This window comes from Mytilus edulis, chromosome 3 (assembly GCF_963676685.1).
Source record: "Mytilus edulis chromosome 3, xbMytEdul2.2, whole genome shotgun sequence".
Taxonomy (NCBI): Eukaryota; Metazoa; Mollusca; class Bivalvia; order Mytilida; family Mytilidae; genus Mytilus; species Mytilus edulis.
The window spans coordinates 87484210-87500423 of record NC_092346.1 but is presented as its reverse complement, the minus strand read 5'-3'; the positions used below and the strand labels follow the sequence as shown (position 1 = coordinate 87500423).

General features: G+C 31.3%; 1 long non-coding RNA gene across 3 annotated transcripts; it reads left to right on the top strand.

The window, feature by feature from the left end:
* Positions 1-10995: 10995 nt before the first annotated feature.
* On the top strand, positions 10996-12259 carry LOC139514973 (uncharacterized). Of its 3 annotated transcripts, none has more exons than XR_011662778.1 (3): positions 10996-11142; positions 11499-11577; positions 12141-12259. It is a non-coding gene; the product is annotated as an uncharacterized lncRNA (long non-coding RNA). The 3 variants fall into 3 exon arrangements; XR_011662779.1 differs by lacking the exon at positions 10996-11142 and adding an exon at positions 11208-11350; XR_011662777.1 differs by lacking the exon at positions 10996-11142 and having other exon boundaries at positions 11357-11577.
* The last annotated feature ends 3955 nt before the right edge of the window (positions 12260-16214 follow it).

Below are 16214 nucleotides of genomic sequence, written 5' to 3'. Positions count from 1 at the left end.
TGACGTTTATTTTTACATTCGTGAACATTTGATAAATATAAGTAATTTGAAAATACGTCCACAAATCCGAATTTTGAGCAAAGATATAAAATTTTACTCAAAAAGTAGCACATGAAGGTATATTTTTTTTTATTACATATTTGATTTAATCAGTCAAAAAATAGCCTATATGGAAATTGTCATTGAAATTTAAATATAGATCAAAACTGTATCTTGTGCCATTAAGCCACATTAATCAAGAACATTTGTTATCGTACATTTATGATACACGATGGTGTAGAAGATTAAAATGCAGCAGCAATTTACAAAAAAGTTAAGTGGATTGTTTTCTTTTATTTCGTTATTGCTTCATCCCTTTACTTTGCACCCATACAGTAAAATAGATTTTATCATTTCATCAAATAATTATCGCTGTGTTTTGATCATAAATCCGTAATTTCTGCCACATTTCAGAACCTCATATGAAGCCTTTGTAGCTTTGTTGGCTATGGACTGTTTCGCTTTTTCAAAGTTTCCACTCCTGTCCCTTATTTACATTTGTACTTCAATTTTATACTATGTATGTTAATGGATTTGTATATGTCTCTATACCATTGTACTTTGGTTTACGATATAAAGATATAATTTTAAATATTTACTACAGTGCAGATGATTGTGCAGATACTTGCGTGGTAGATTAAGACATTTTAGTGACTGTCTGACTAGATTTTTGAAAGCAAAATGTTGTTTTAGGCACTTTTAATCAAGATAAAACTAACCGTTATCATGAAAATGGAATTATATTACAAGAAATTGTAGTATAAAAAGGAGTCGCTAACAATCTCCAGCGACCGCTGTAACAATCCTTAAAATTGACGACACAATTAAAATTTTCTTTTATATTTAATTGTTTTCAAATGTAATATTTTTGTAAATTTAGATTAACATAAATGAAATTTTTGCTTAATCACAAGTTCGTCTTTCTTAAAACAAAAGGCCTATACATTGAACTTCCATTGTAAAATAATTTGCATAAGTTGTTTCTTTATTTACTTTGACATCAAATGAAACTGACGGTGGTTTTGCAAACTGTCAGTTAGTCCATTATCTGTTTATATGACAGACAATCAAATTACGAGAGACAGAAAATTCTATTTCTGATATAAGACCGTCACCGGAAGTTGATTTCAAGAGAGGAGGCAATTACGACTTTCAATCTTAAACTAATATTAACCTCACAAAATTGTCACAATTGAAAAATGTATAGACACTTCAATAAACGTAAAATAGCGCTTAAATGTTATTAATGGTGTCAATTCTGTCAAACAAAAGAAGTAAATGATACAACACATGATCGAATGACAGAGGAAGAATATAAATTCTTTCCGCACTCATTTATTAATGTCAGGCTTTGAATCTACGAGAACCAAACATCAGGAACAAATGTTGTATATACTAATAAGTTATTATATATGAATTCAGAAAAAAAAAATTAATTTATTTTCCCAAAAATATCTTCTAACATAGAAGGACTAAATTAAATCGTATAGGAACATATATTTTAACGGAACGAAAGTATAAAGAAAAAGTTTTTCCGCGACGATATTTAGGTGCCCGTCCCAAACAGGAAGCTCGTCTTTTGGTAAATTTAAATGATTTTGTCATTAAGGGATTTTTAAGTAACTAGCAGATCAGCAGATATTTTATTCACAAGTTATCAAGCTACTCATAGAAGGTTTTAGGGCTTTACATATTGATGCACACGTAATAGTTTTGTAAGTTAAATTTGTTTTAATCGTAGGATAGTAGGAATTATTATATTAAGAACTACTTCTTTCAAAGAGAAATGCAATGAAACATCAAAAGTAACAGAACACAACTTAAAATTTGTTTAAAAACTAAGAGTTTACACTCATGATTGAAAAAAATGTAACTTTTTAACCAAGTCATTGTTAAAAAATGTTTCTTATTTTGAGAATCATAGGAAATAACATTTTTGTCAATAATCAACAATAAAGTTGGGTGGATAGTTTTTAAACTCATCGGCAATCATACAATTAATTCCTAATTTCTTAAATAAGGAGAAAAATGCATGTATAAACAGGAGTGGATCCAGTCATTTAAAAAAAAGGGGGGGGGGGGGGTCCTCACCCAGGACAAAGGTGGGGTTTCAACTATATGTCCTAATTTAAATGCATTGATCGGCCAAAAAAAGGGGGTTCCAACCCCCGGAACCCCCCCCCCCCCCCCATATGGATCCGCCACTGATAAACTTGATAATAGTTTGTGATTTAATGTTATTTATAGAAAGATGTCAATGGATTCCTTTAAATTATTAAACGGAGACATAATTATACAGTTCTTTAATATCCTCTGTAATTTTTTTTATCTCGTTTAAAAAAAATAATTTAAAGGTAAATATCCCTTGTTGGTAAAACTCATATACTACAGATAAAGCCGAAACTATAGATTTTCATTTTTTTGAAAATAAATGCAAATTAAATTCAAAATTTACTGCACATCTTTTAATGAAACATTTCTATCCAGGAATATCGAATCAAAATAGAAAATATACTTGCAAAAAGCTGTTTAAAACATGTCATTTTTAATTTTACCTTTGGAGTTGAGTACGAGCTGGACAAAAGGAAGAAAAATAATAATAATACGTCAAAAAGTGGTACCCGAAACCATTCCACTCAGCCGGCCTATTTTACAAAATCTCAGAAAAAAAATACGCATGTACCTATTGATGTGTAATGATGTAGGTGTAAAGATGATATCAATCAGAAGATGTGGTATGAGTGCCAATGAGACAACACTCCATCAAAGTCACAATGTATAAAAAGTTAACAATAGGTCAACGTCAACACGGAGCCTTGGGTCACAGCGAATAGAAAGCTATAAAAGGCCCCTAAATGACTAGTGTAAAACCTTCCAAACAGGAAAACCAACGGTCTAATCTATATATAAAAAAAACGAGAGACAAGAAACACCTATAATTCACACCAAGCTCTGAATAACAGGCTCCTGACTTATGAAAGGTTCATAAAAATACAGCGGGTTTAAACATTTTCCATTTCAACTGGCGCCAAACTTCCTTAACTAGATCAAAAAGACATCTAAACAAAAACAAGCAAACATACACTGAACGAATAAGTTTGATATATGACACAATATATAATAAAACATTATGTATTACAAATATTCAAAAGATAAATCGAACCTTTTATTCCGGATTAATATTAATAGTCATTCAACAGAAAAACGGTTCTAATAAAATAATTCATTATATATACAACTATAAAATTCATTTAGAAAAGTAGATAATAAGGTAACTTTTATCATAATTTCTAATCTAATCAATAATAAAAAATAATTTACACCAAGTACGAGGTGCAAAAATATTATCTACACGAAATATCTGTCAGACTATATGTAAAGTATGCATACTGTCACATTTAGAAAAAAGTAACATCACAAAAATACTAAACTTAGAGGAAGATCAATTGGGAAAGTCCATAATCACATGGCAAAATCAAATAACAAAACGCATCAAAAACGAATGGACAAAAACTGTCATATTCTTGACTTGGTACAGGCATTTTCAAATGTAGAAAATAGTGGATTAAACCTGGTTCTATAGCGCTAACCCTCTCACTTTAATGATAGTCTCATCAATTTCCGATATTTTTACATTGATGCGTTAAATAAACAGACACAATAAATATAATAGTCAAAATATGGGTACATCAGTCATCATCGTTTAACAATTTTAAAAGGAACAATTTAACAGAACATCATTACACATCATTAGAAGTGAACCTACATCATTACACATCATTAGAAGTGAATTGTACATTCATGGTTTTTTTTTTAAACCCACTAAAACTTGAATTAAATAATGCGTTTATCTGACCATAGATTTCTTTATCTTACTTAATGTACCGATTTCCATGTTTATATAACAAATCAGTAGCAGTGCTTCAATTAAAAATTTATTAATGTTAACACCACACGCCTGGTATATTGATGAGTTATTTCTATATACATTCCATGTGCATTATACATTCAACATCCGTAATTTGTTCTATACATTGTGGATATATGTTATTTTTTCTGTATATTGAGGTCTGTAATTTGGTCTATACATAGTGGATATCTGTAATTTGTTCTATACATTGTACACATCTGTAATTTGTTCTATACATTGTGGATAACTGTAATTTGTTCTGTATATTGAGGTCTGTAATTTGGTTTATACATAGTGGATATCTGTAATTTGTTCTATACATTGCAGACATCTGTAATTTGTTCTATACGTTATGGACATCTGTAATTTGTTCTGTATATTGAGGTCTGTAATTTGGTCTATACATAGTGGATATCTGTAATTTGTTCTATACATTGCAGACATCTGTAATTTGTTCTATACATTTTTCAGATATTTGTAATTTGTCTTATACATTGCGGATTGCATCTCCTCATTGATGCAGTCTATAAAGTTTTAACTGCCTTCTCAGAAATTCCTCTAGATGAATTATATCTTCCTTTGATAGTCATGTGAACTTCCATTGAATTTGATGTTAAGTAAATATTTGGAACACATACACTCAGTCATTTGACCTCGATAAGCCGGTGTTAGTGGTAGTCAGCTGGTTGAGATTGGTCTATCATGAAAGTAGCATAGACATAAACTTTCGTGGTGTAACCCACAAAAAAAGAGTAAGACAATCTGAGATGACATGTGTTTTGTTAATGTGAAACGTGTTCGACAGTTGCTGTTTATTTAAAAAAAAAAATTGTCGTCATTACATTAATAGCGAAAATATTTGCCGTGATCGAATGAAAAACGTTTGAGACGCCCCAAACTGTGTAAAAACCAACTTACATTGTGTAAAATATCAATAAACAGAGGTAACTCTTACTTTTGTGTCTTTTATATTGTGATTTTAATGGTACGATTGCAATTGTTATACTAATTGTACCGTTGATGTGTTTAATTGAGTCTGTATGAGGTGAACGCTCGATGCGCTTATTATTGCTCCAGACATACATTTCAGTTGGACACGAATATTGAAAATGAAAAAAAAAAACCAGATGAGTTTTGTGTTTATTTGTTTAAGGTGAAATAACATATCCCAAGGGTACACTCCTTATGATACATTCGTCAGTTAACATTAACACGTTTTTGCACTTGAAAGTCTGACATTAAAGTTGAACTGACCGTAAATCAGTAATTTGACCTAGGTATCTCATAAGAAATCAATTGTGTCTAAGATAACACTTCACAAATGTTAAAAAACACTTGTCTTTTTTTCTACTTTCAACAGTGAGAATGTCAGCTAATTTGATTGGATGGTATACTTATTTGGTATTCTGGTACGCAACAAACCTGTCGACTCCTGTTCCACAACATAAATAACTTATTACTGCACTGTCTCCATTAAATGAAATGAATTATGCATGGTTTTATTTTTGTAAATCAAATCTAAGGCTACAAAACTCTTATTTTCACAACACTGTGTGATAATGATTGCTCACCAGTTAAAGTTAAATGCGTTGTCGTGATTTATATAATGATCGGCTCAATTTGAAATCCATTTTCATCATATATTTTTATAAAACGTGTAGTATGAGTCGTTTAAGATTGTAATACCATTATCTTTATGATATATTATTTAAATGTACAACCAACCTATTCAAACACTAATTGTAGTTAGCATTCATTCAGTAAAAAATGTATTCAAGGATAAAAGGTGTTGTCAATCTAAGGGAATTGAAAAAGTATCAAGGCACTTGTATTTTCTATTTAATTTACTTATTTGTGTAAATATTTAGATTAAGAAGTATTCGACAAATAATGACAAATGACAGCAATAACATTACTTGTATTACGAATCAATACATAAGTTTACTTTTCAATTTAAAAAAAATGTCTAAATCATTTTTTTTCTCCATTTAATGTAATTCAATAGTATTCATAAAACTTTATTTTCTTTGAAGTTCACAAAGCAGTAATGAATAAAACAAAATCTGAGTAATACGAATAAAAAAAAAAACCAAGATGAGCTCAGGTGCCCCAGAAGGGTTAATAAATGATGATGCACTAGTGACATCCATCTTGTTACTCTTGACAAATTAGTTTGATGAGTCATACTCAGTGATCAGACGGGTTACAATAGTAACCTAGGAATTCTTTGTGACTGTAATACAGGTGACATGTTTAGCTAGCTTTGAAACACAGTTTAATCCACCAATTTCTCCATAAGGAAATGCCTGTACCAAAGTTGTGTTTTCTATTCGTTTGATAAGAGCTGTTGAGTCTTTTGATAAAGGACTTGCCGTTTTGTCTTCTCCTTGGAGTTTGGTATTTTTGTTATTTTACTTTATATAAATGTCGCTAGTCTAACCAGAAGCCATCACCAGATAAAAAAAGCCACCATAAGTACATGTAAATTATCTTATTTTAAAACTTGAAAGAATATGAAAGTTTGAAGTAGAAATAGGACTTTCAATGGCAAAGGATAAACCAGGCTCCTATAAAATGAGGAGAATGGTTTGCTCTCCTCCTCCGGAGCACTTGAGTGTTCCCTAGTTATGTGGGTATGCTAAGTCTTTAATTTACTATGGTGTGTTATGTATAATGGGTTTTTTTGCTCGCTATCCATATTTTGCCTTGGCATTGTCGGGTTGTTTTCGCCTTATGGGTTTGAATTTCCCTTTGGCATCTTTCGTCTCTATTTTACTGATAGCGGTAATACATACATTTTTACAAATACAACGTTGAAAATTACAGCAAAATCAAGTTCTCTCGTGCAAAGACAGTTCCTGCTTGACTCGCAACAACCGTATCATATTACTCATGACAAGGGAAAACTCGTTGATAAGTTGTAATTGATCATATAACAATCGAGAAAAAGAAGGACTTTGGCTACGGTAAATGAAATATACTTGTGGTTATTGGTAAACCATGATGGCTGTCGTAAAACCTACATTATTACTTCAGGTTTAGATTTAGCCTTTTAAACTCTTGATTCAATATCTTCTCTGATTTATATCAAGAAATTATTACAGGAAACGCTATCCTTTAATTAACATATCAACTGAAATATTTTTTCTCCATATGCAATTACTGCTGGAATGTTACTACAAAGAAATGTTAAGTTAACAATTGGAAAATTGAAACCACCTTTTTTGTCATCAAGACTACTTTTTTACCGACCCTCCTTGTAAATTTAAAGATTCAAGCCGAGATGTACGTCAGACTCTTTAATATCGATAGTATCCCTTATGTAAAATACAATGGGAAAGATGCGATCAACATAGTTATACAACTTTAAATATTCTGTGAGAGGACATCATCTGTATTATTGAACGTAACGTAAAAGGCTAATTGCAAGCTTCTTTTCATTTTTTTTATGAGAAGAAACTGTATCAGGTCTACCTCTCAGGAATAAGGGAACAAGCCGATAATTGAGAGAAGAAGTGCGGTTGGTTCGCAAAGAAATGCAGAATGACATTTGGAAAACATTTCCTCAAAATTTGATAAATATGCTGTCAAACATTATGTGTAGCATTTTGATATTGTAAGTTTCATGAATAAAATTTGTTAATTTTTACAATTTGGTTTGCTTTTACTTAATACAAAATATATCCATCTACAATGACCATTATTTTGTTATTTAACAAAAAAGGACTAATTCTGTCTTTTAGGAATACTTGTTGGACGGTAGAAGTGTAAAATGTGTATTTATCTATTGCACGAAGATAGTAATTGTTAAAATTAAGACCGATGTCGAGTTCTTATAAATCCATCCAGAAGACAAATCAGGGTAATAAACAAAAACTGAGGAAATCACGTGATCTCCACAAGTAGCAAGACCGTTAGTGTCGATAGAGTAAGCGTCTCCTCCTATACACAATCACTCTAAATGCGACAAAAGGTAAAAAGTACTTTTATGATTTCGTGAATAATGTCATGATTTGAAAGAGCCACACATGATTACAAAAGACATTTATTTCGAAAATATATTCTACATGTTAACGCTATTTCAATAGACATAATTACCGGTTTTTATGTTCCCGACGTGTGCACTACTACAAGGATATGACTGGACTCGATTTGTGTATGCAAGGAAAATATGCTTTGACTGTCCCATTTTTTTAAAACTTATGTAAAACTTTATGTTTACAAAAATGAAAAAAGGAAAGATGACAATATTACTCATGTAAAGGAAAAAGATGTAAAATATTTGCCAATAGAGGTGAAGAGAAAAAGCAATATATACTAGAATAAATAAAGGCAACAGTAGTATACCGCCGTTCAAAAGTCATAAATCGTTGAGAGAAAACAAACACGGGTTACAAACTTAAACCGAAAAAAACACATCAACTGTTAGAGCAAAACAACGAAACAACAGAAACACTGAAGTGCAACAAAAACAAACGACAATCCAGCTAAACAATATTAATAATAAATGACGACATGTGCTGTCCTTACCACCTCGGTTAAAAATTATTATTAAAAAAAATACTCAATATAAATTAGCACAGAGCAAAAGGGGATTTCATCCAGGAAATCTACAGATTTACTCGTCATAGAAAGTGTAATTAAAAAAATCAATGTTTAGAAAATGCAATTCAAAAAATGTTGCTCATCACTTGTATAAACATTTTGATAAATATTAAAAAAAAGAAGAAGAGAAAAAAATCGGGCAGAAGTATTTGTCAAACAATCAAGTTATATAACTAATTCTGTCATTGACAATTTTCTGTAATAACTCAATCAGAAAACTGACATAGATAATTGAATGGATGATTGATTTTACGTCTATCATTTAGGTAGGTGTAAGGAAAAATTATCAAGTTAACTGTTCTCAAATGAATACACTATTGAGCCCAATTAAAGACGTTGACTATTGTGCATCTAGAAGTGCAAAAGATGTTGTAATGAAACGTTGAACTGTTTTTTCGTATGTTTTGCCATTCCTACACCTACTAATTTGTTTTGAGAAGTTCACGTCCACCTACATGTTTCTTAGGAAATTTGTTCAAACACTGCGACCAAAAGATTAATATCAAGCATGAATATCAGAATACAATGAAGTATATAAAAGACACGCAAATTATCGTTGATGGTCCTTTAATAAAAGAATGCAACATTTTCTTCTAACTGTTTATCATAAAACATGTTAATAAGAACTCCGTCGAAAAAAAACCAACATTATGCCAAAAAGATGTATTGGTTAGATAATACTGGTAATAATCGTATAAAAGTCTGACCAATAAGAAAATATGGACACTTTCGAGATACATTCTAAAGGAATATGTATCAGAACCAGTACTTACTCTGAAATTCTATGACATTTTGATTTAAATTTAAGTTGAGTAATATAAATAACATTCATGGAAAGAATAATGAAGATATCTGGAAATACAAAATTGACAAGCTTAGATGCAAATAGATAAACTAATCATAGATACATAACATTATAATGATGTCATTATGACGTCAAATTAATCCTCTTAGTTCTGACAATTTGTTTTCCAAAGTTTGGTAGCATTTGTGTTATACAACATTTGAAACAATGTCATCGACAAACATCATTTTGTTATGATGTTCGTTTTATTCATATACAACTTCGTATAACTAAGTATCAAAGGTACCAGGATTATAATTTAGTACGCCAGACGTGCGTTTCGTCTACATAAGACTCATCAGTGACGCTCATATCAAAATATTTATAAAGCCAAACAAGTACAAAGTTGAAGAGCATTGAGGATCCAAAATTCCAAAAAGTTGTGCCAAATACGGCTAAAATAACAACATTCAGGTACCAGGCTAATAATTTAAGACGAAAAACGATAAACGATTAACAAGTTTTGAAACACCACATATAATACAAAAAAAGTGTGTTTGTGTATTTGCGCGCAATCAAACTGAATTAGAGTTCATTAATACACCCTGTATTATCATAGAAAGGAAAGAAAGGTCCGTTTAGTATGGGGACTTCGTCCCCAATAACAGTAGAAAAAAAAATCGGGAAAATTTTCCTTGTTCTAATGAACTCAAAATCGTTCAAACGTTTTTATGTCGTGATTTGAATTCCCGCATCTGCGCAGAAATCTACAATGTACTTCCTTTTCCCGGTCTCGTTTGTATGAAACTTTGAGTAAAATATATATTTATCAGTCTAGTATAAAATAGGAAGGAACGAAATTCCAATTTCATATTTAATACTTCCTTGATATGAAAAAAACGTTACCCGATGATAGTGTTTCTTTGTTGACATTGCATATGACGTCATAAATTAAATAACGTCACAACTAAAATCCCTAACTACAGAACCAAAATCGGAAACGTTACGGTATTTCCGTTTCTTTTTTAAACTTCGTCCCCATTCACAGGTAATGCCTGCCTCATATTGATTGATGATAAGCAATAGTTGCTCCTTGATGCGTAAAAAGATTGGCTGTACTGTTTCGCACTGCATGATGTTACTTATGATACAATCTTATGGTGAAGGAGGGAGGAAAGATTAACAACGAAATGTACATATACTATCATATATATCAATTTCATTGATCCGTGCGATACTTGTTCAGTTTTAGGACCGATCACATATTTTTTTCTTTTCTTTTTCCTGAATAAAAATGCATCAACCGTAAAAAAATGTCAATCTTTATATTCTAAATGGGTCTAGTATATCTGAAGATATGTATACCGCTGCTGTCATCTTTGATAAAAAGGCACCTTATCTTACCCCCTATAGATGTAGGTGTAATACCACCAAATCATGGTACGTCACATCCGGTTGCATACGAAAGTAGGCCTAAAAAAATATTCCCTTGAATTTGACAGTTGTAGAAAATTAACCTTGCATTTCAATGCACTTAAATTTTTCTGAGTCGTAAATATGTATGTTGGGTGTCTGAAAGCGTCATTCTTTTTTTATTTGATGGTCTTATAAAATATTTTGGAACGTTAAGGTTACATGGTTACCAAAGCAGGTAACCAGTAAATAACAGTGTAAAAATTGGGTTGTCTACCCTCGGCGGTGGTTACTTTCTTATATGCAATGAAATGTAGTGTGAAATTTTCACTGTATCACTGGAAAGGATTGAACTTTACACATGCAAAGTATTTCTTTGGTTGAAATAAAGGTAAATACTGTACGATTTTTTTAAAAGTGCCAATTTAACAAAGACTAATAGGGAAAAATCAATGGTGGTATTACACCTATTTAGGGAAACTAAATGTGCACTCGTGACCCTATTGTACTTTCATTTTTAAAAGTTATTAATAACCCAGTTCATACATTGTAAACATGGACTATTCGGAATGGATTTAGACACAGAAAGTACGTTTGAGGTAAAATTGCTTTGAAATGGGGGTTTACGGGTGTTTTCTTAGTCAAATGGGTGGACAGACAAAGCTGTATTTAGATTACTGTGTTAAATTTTAAATTACCCTTACAGTTTTTGTTTTGTTTATACAACATGTGAATTTTTTATTTCAGTGTTAACCATGTTCTGAAGAGCATTCTGTTGAAAAATCTTATATGTGAATTGGTCTGCAGATGACACTTCAGCATTAAAGTATGTATCAACTATCATCATGGTTTTTTTTTGTTTTGGCCGCAAAAGTTTACAATTTGCCATTGTGCCGTCTACATTTTGCACAGACAATAACTCATCTAAACACTTATTTGTCCTGGATTTATACACACCAGAATCCAGTCTCACATACTTAAACTTTATAATTCTTACCAATTATTTTTTGTACCAGCATTCCAAGGGACATAACCCTTTTTAAAAACATTTTGAGGTATTTTTTTATTACTCTTTCTCCCCATTTTCTAATGTAAAATACAAGAAAGTGGACTTTTTGTGTAAATCTATTAGAAATATACTGTTACGAGTAAATAAAAAGACTTTGATACCAGTAGCAATAAATGATTGACTGAAAGGGAACCGTTATTTCTCACACTAGGGGAACAGACCAAGAACTCAAGTTACACATAAGGGCTTATAGAAACTTCCGTGTAGACTGTTAACATTTATAGAGACAGTTCTTTCAGCTTAAACACTTTAATTATTGATTTAACATTACATTTATTTCATTTTTGTGGGAAAATAATCACATTTCTTTTATTTTTTAGACAAAAGATATCAAGTTTTGATGAAAAAGGAAGGAAGGAGAAAAAATGGACCAAAACAGACCAAAACAGACCTTCAAATGAACTCTAAAAGGTGCAATAAAATTGTTTATCATCTTAAAGTTGTCTTTTGTATTCTATTTAATTGTTTGAATGCATATATCATGAGTTCATGATCAGATATTAGTCAACACTGCATTTTATAATGATACACTAAAATTAGGATTTTTTCGAAGAAATTGGACTGAAATTGCCGTAGGATATGGCCTTACATTATAGTGATTTTCTCTGAAACTATAGTTCTGACTGAGACAAAACTTGACAGTTATGCTTGAAATAACTTGCAATTGGAGGGGAAAAAATTGCATTAAGTTTATTTGACATTTAGGTGTTCTTTAGGTGTAATACCACCAAATCATGGTACGTCACATCCGGTTGCATACGAAAGTAGGCCTAAAAAAATATTCCCTTGAATTTGACAGTTGTAGAAAATTAACCTTGCATTTCAATGCACTTAAATTTTTCTGAGTCGTAAATATGTATGTTGGGTGTCTGAAAGCGTCATTCTTTTTTTATTTGATGGTCTTATAAAATATTTTGGAACGTTAAGGTTACATGGTTACCAAAGCAGGTAACCAGTAAATAACAGTGTAAAAATTGGGTTGTCTACCCTCGGCGGTGGTTACTTTCTTATATGCAATGAAATGTAGTGTGAAATTTTCACTGTATCACTGGAAAGGATTGAACTTTACACATGCAAAGTATTTCTTTGGTTGAAATAAAGGTAAATACTGTACGATTTTTTTAAAAGTGCCAATTTAACAAAGACTAATAGGGAAAAATCAATGGTGGTATTACACCTGTATGGGATATGATTGGTTAATGGACTACACGTGGTTACTATATATATTTGATGTAGGGTGTCCTAACAAATATATGGTTAGTTACCATATGGGGTTAGTAAGGAATTACTGACCTTTCAAACAAAAATGAAATATGAAAGGTTTAAACTGACGAAGAAACTGATAATGAACGATTGAAATGCACTCACACAACAAATTTAAAGCTAACATGTTGTTATGTTGGCATTTGTTTTTGTATAGACAATTGAAAGTAGGATCTTAAACATGTTAAAACTAAGTATTGAAGACCTAACCACTTTGAGTGGCCCTAGTCTAAAGATCTGTAAATACCACATGTGAAAATTTTCGGTAAGATAAATTCGCTCTCACCCCATATGAAATTTACTGACCTCATATATATTGTATTAGGTCACTAACACATCATGTGACTAATATTACAGAACGGAATTTTGTTTGCACGGTTAAGAAACATGTTGGAATTCACACATCTCCTGGGTTATTTACCGTGTATTTAAGCTAAATTTGTGAAAATATGTTCAGCTAATTTCCGTTTATTTCCTTCAAATAATAGAACTCAACTTATATTGCCCGAATGTTCATATATATCATTATCTTTCAAAATTGAAAGAAATATAAAACATCGGAGGAATAGAATAAATTAGTGAACCTATAACAAAAAAGACTATGAAGTACACTTGTCTGATGGAAACAAATCGGTTCTATTAAAATTCAGTTACCAAAAATATCAATTCCAACAAAACATTTGAATGAAACAGACAGAAATGTGTGTGACCGTGTTTGTCTGACATCGCAACAAAATTACCCATATCACATAGCAGTTGTAGTTCCATCTTGTTATATCTTTAAGTATCCTTGTTTATGCACCAAATAATCTCTTTTGTCTGAAACATCATAAGTATGGCATTTAATTTAGTTGAAATGCAAATAATGTTCAGCTAACACTAGAATTTACTTAAAATCACAATTGATCAAAATTAATGAAGCTCATACAGCTCATATTTCAAATACGGTTCAAATACTGTAATCTTGTTTATACTACAAAAGCAGAAAATTAATTCAGATTTTTTTTTATCAAGGCTGCATCAATTTTTCTTTATGCACATACAGTCATTACAGATCTAGAGAGTTTTTTTTTCTTCTTTACTTTTCTCGGGTCTTAATACATTCATTTGAAGAAAACATGTTATTCAATTCTTTGAAACTAAAACACACCATATGCATTGCAATATGTTTAGTTTCTTAAACATTTCATTAAAGAATAGAATCGAAATTGTTAATATGTGTACGTCGACAGCCATTTCTGTTGGTTTCCTTTGATGAATGTATAAGTTAGCAAAACAAGAAATCAGTTTTCGCATGGTTTTCATCTTAACAAAACATCATGACTACTTTACATAATCATTTATTAATTATATGTCTTATATTTTCAACAATTAAACTATTTTCATTTACATATGTAATATGACACATTGTTTTTTAGCGTGGTCTGATGAAAAAGTTCAGACTTGAACAGCAAACATTAATGCAATTGCCTTTATTTAATCATATGACTGAAATCATTAAAAACATTTGGAAGCAAGAATTTATTTAGCTTAAGTGGAATGAAAATTGTATTTTTACTCTATCTTAATTAAATTTAGCTATGGAAAAGTTAACAGGAAAACAGGTTTTCAGCACCAACTGAACGTTAACTCTCATAATGAAATAACTCTTGTATTCATGTCATTGGTCTTATGTCATGCATGCACGTATTTTGACACTGTCGGCATTCCTTTTAAAGTTCCTGGAATACACTTCATCAGACGTTATGCAGTTGAGATATGCTTGAAATTGGATTAAAAAAGAAATAAAATATGATTTCGACATGAGTCTAAGGAGAATTGAATATTGAACAGCCACTGACGCTTTGTACGTTGTATCGTTTGATATCAATGTAATACAAATGCACTATAGTATCATGATAACTTTACGCGATCAACAACTGAAATCGTGTTCTCATTTTAAATTGGCATTGGCTACGAGATATGAAACAAAAATAGAATATGATTTTGTTTGAGTCAATCATTAGAAAAAGTGGAATAGTGAAGTAATGATTCGCTTTTAGCAGCCACTTAGGTTCAATATTGTGAAAATAAGGAAGGAAACATCTCTGATGAATTATTCACTCTCACCTCATTGACTCCGTAATCATGTTTATGTTTATTTTTATATCAGGTTTTGTGACCATCGGCAGTCTTAGGAAGTCATCTCGATAGTTAATTATTTTGTGTTAAGACTAAAATTCACACAAAAGGAGGAAGGTCATGAACAGTATATTTACAAAAATGATCATATCAACGATATTGTATGTTAAAACAAAGAGCTAACTACTGTACTAGTAATAGCCTCTCATGCGAAACGTTTACCAACAGAGGCACCAACCAAGTGGTTCAAAAGCTTCATCATAGATACAAGTCCTTCAATTTGGTACATAAAACGATCGCTTAGTCTACAAGATGCTTATCAATTACGCTCGAATCAAAACTGTTCGAAGGCGGAAGTAAAGACGAATTTAAAGAAGCATTAGGAATCGCAAACACAGAAAATACGTCACCGCAATCTTTACCCGGAGGGAACGAAACTTCCATCGGCTATCAACCCATTTGTTGTAGAAAATACATCAAAGTTACCAGGCTTAAGATTTGGTACACCACTTGCGCATTTCGTCTTCATTCGACTTATCAGGGTGGTGGTTGAATCAAAACAGTTGAAAAACCTAAATAAAAATGATTACGAACAACATCAAGTACCGAAAATTCAAAAAAGTTGTGAGAAATAAGGTTAATGTAATTTATGGAATTATCAGAGATACCAGGCGTATGCTTATGCATTTTATCTGCACTAGACTGATCATCGCCGCTTTAAAACATTCTTCTGTGATTTACTAGTTTTTAAGGTTTGTCATCACATTCGGTCAAGTTTCGATTGTTTGATATATGATCACTTGACACGAATCATCAACGTATTTTAGCAGAAGTAGCACGTTGAATGTTACTTATAGCGCAAGACTTATCAAGCTTACCTTGTGTTATCCCTGACTCACTTTAAACATAGCGCACTTTTTATCAGTGACAATTGACAACTTTTATCATGATATTTGTTGTTAAAACCAAAGTGTTTGTTTGTTTTACAGAAAAACGATAAACGCCTTCTA